Raw genomic sequence first — 3,075 nt, 5'->3', positions numbered from 1 at the left:
TCCACCAACGTGGTTGATTCTTAACACTTTCTTCAATTAGGGAAGGGTAATGAATGCCAAGAGTGTCTATGTCCCATTATCAATTAAGAATAGGTGAATCTGGGGCAATGTCAGGTGTGCCAACATGCTTTGTTCATGGAAGTGCCTGGTCCAATTTCATACTTGCTCCAATCTCACCTGGAAAAGTTTACCAGAGTGATTTACTCTGGGTAAAGTTGAACTTTGGACAATTGGTGCCTAAAATGGTGATGGTACATTATTCTCTTTCTGCACAACATTGACTGAATTTGGAAGAATATTTCATTTGTTTTAAAATGTTTCACAAAATGTTTTAAATTAACCAACCTATTCTTTAAAGTTCAGCAACAGTTTGTACGTTCTCCCCGTGACCGCGTGGGTTTTCTCTGGGTGCTCCTGTTTCCTCCGACATTCCGAAGATGTACAGGATTATAGGTTAATTGGCTTTGATATAAATTGTCCATAGTGTGTAGCAGTGACTAATTACTCAGGGTAGGCACTAGGCAGTCAGTCGAATTAAAAAAAAATCGTGAAACTCACGCATGCGAAGAAAATCGTAAAAACCGCGTATGCACAGATCGATCCTGTAGGCAGTCAGTCGACTGTTAAAACATCTTAAAAATCATGCATGCACAGATTGGTCTCCTCTCCTGTGGGCATGCGCAGCACCTTGCGCGAAGTCCACGGTGCAAAGGCAGATTTTCTGCTGCCTTTATTGCCCGTTGTAACTGAAAGATTGAAGCAGCGTCCACGGCACGTGAGTTGAACATAGTTACACGTATTACATGTACAGCGGATGAAAGGCACAGGAGAATTACACCTACCTAAGATCCATTATTAAAATAATAACCATTTAATAATAAATATTGAATTTAGTAAATGAATTGGAAATCTTTACTATATATATTTAATAAATACCTTTTTATGATTTTAATCAGGGTAGGCACTGCCTACTTTGCCTCCCCTGACGGCATGTGCCTGGTGTGTAGTGTGTGCTAATGTAACGAGGATCGTTGCACAGTGCGGACTCGATGGGCCAAAGGGCCTGTTTCCGTACTGTATCTCTAAATTAAACTAAACTAAACTAACTTTGGGTTTATTAACAAGTACAGCAAGCCAAACATAGCAAAATACTGGAAGTCTGAAATAAACCAGGAAATGCTAGAAATGCGCACTAGGTTGAAGGCATCTTTGGTGAAAGAAGCAGAAGTAATGTATCAGTTGAAAGACTTAAGGCCCTGTCCCACGATGCGGGTTCACCCAAGAGCTCGCCCGAGTTTGAAAGAAAAAAACAAACTCGTGGTAAGTACGTAGAATGTACGTAGCGGGTACGTCGGAGCTCGTGGATGTCTCCTAGCGACTCGTAATGCTAACGGCAGGTACTCGGGAAACGTGGAAACTCGTGAAGTTTTTTCAACAGTGTGAAAATTTTCCAAGGGTAAAAAAATACTCTTGATGATGTGCCACAAGTTTGATTTTTTTTTAACTGGGGGGAGCTCTTGGGTAAATTCGCATCGTGGGACCTGCAGCATAGAGTTTTGTTAATTGTTGACCTGCAGCATAGAGTTGTAACAGGTGCTGCCTGACCTACTGAGAATTCCAGTAGACAATACTACCTTAGTTGTGTAGTAAGAAACTGCAGATGCTGGTTTAAACTGAAGATAGACACAAACAACTGGAGTACCTCAGTGGGTCAGACAGCACCTCTGGAGAGGAGAAATGGGTGATGTTTCACCTGAAGAAGGGTCTCGACCCAAAACATCACCTATTCTTTTTCTCCAGAGATACTAAAGAACTCGCTGTGATACTATCTTAGTTCTTTAGTGACCAATCAAATTGAGATTAAAAATCCTATTGTTGAAACATGACAATGCTTCGGTGGATTGAATACTTTAGTTATGTTCAAATTAGACATGAAGGTATCATTTTCAACAATGCAAAAACACCAACAGACTTGCTCCAAGCCTCACTAAATTAAAGCAGTGACTACCTTTTGAAACTACTTAATTGGTTGTAAATCATATCGGGAGTTTAGGAAATGAATGTTCTTTTTCTGTGTCTGAATGATGTGTGGTCAACAATGGAATCCAATAACTTTGATGAACTTGCTGTTCACTAATGTATGCAATGTGACTGAAATAAATATTACACAAATCGGGCAAGCCCCATACAAATGGACTTTTCAACTCATTACATTATTTGTAAGAAATGTTCCTGAGATTATAATTTGCTCACTGCCAGCAACAGCAATGGATCAAGCCACTCTTTGGCTGTTACTCTCGATGCTCCCAATTAAATATTAATATGCTTCATCGTGTAATAAGAAGGATACAGTTAATAGCTATTTTAATTTATGGTTAGCATTTTCACTCAAAATTCTTGATATCATGTTTTATTACACTTTTACATGATGTTGTAAGATTTTAATTACTTGGAAGGTATTGAATCTAAGTTCACGTACATATTTAACAATGAATTTTATATCGGAGTCACGTGAGTGACTACATGAAGAGCCCGCCAGTCCGCTTGCGCGTCAATACGCGAGATGCAATACGGCGAGTCCGAGCAGTTCGCAACTGCTCTGGCAGGTAAGTATTTTTACTTTCAGTGGGCCGCTGCGACAGTGGTCCCGGAGCAGCTGATGGAGGCGGCCGCTCTTGGCTCCATAGGAGCTCGGTTTCGTTATTGCCTGCCGGCTTTGGGCTATACGGGAATCGCTTCTCGGCCTTCTGGCTATGATCAAGTGTAGTATCTATTCTTATCAGTTTAATATCTGATACGTCCCTTATCTAGGGGCCATATATTAAAGCAGGCGGGGTGATTTTAAGAACTCCATTTGGAGTTGGGGCTGCCGGCGCGGGTAGGGAGCTCGCTGTTAAGATTAGCAGCAGATGGTGTTTAAATATAGCCGCGGCTAGGATTCGTATCGCTGCTAAAGATAACAGCAGCCGGTGTTAGCCGCGGCCATGGCAGCGAACGCTAGGTAAGCTCAGCTGCCATAGTGCCTATACATTTTTAAACAGAGAAATGCTGCTGAGGCAACATACGCTGGAGACC

General features: G+C 41.5%; 1 pseudogene; it reads left to right on the top strand.

Annotated features, from left to right (window-relative positions):
* Positions 1–2,731: 2,731 nt before the first annotated feature.
* On the top strand, positions 2,732–2,854 carry LOC129707140 (U2 spliceosomal RNA; annotated as a pseudogene).
* The last annotated feature ends 221 nt before the right edge of the window (positions 2,855–3,075 follow it).

Source organism: Leucoraja erinacea, chromosome 20, assembly GCF_028641065.1.
Source record: "Leucoraja erinacea ecotype New England chromosome 20, Leri_hhj_1, whole genome shotgun sequence".
Lineage (NCBI taxonomy): Eukaryota > Metazoa > Chordata > Chondrichthyes > Rajiformes > Rajidae > Leucoraja > Leucoraja erinaceus.
Note: the sequence above shows the minus strand (reverse complement) of the source record. Positions and strands in the feature narration are given on the sequence as shown.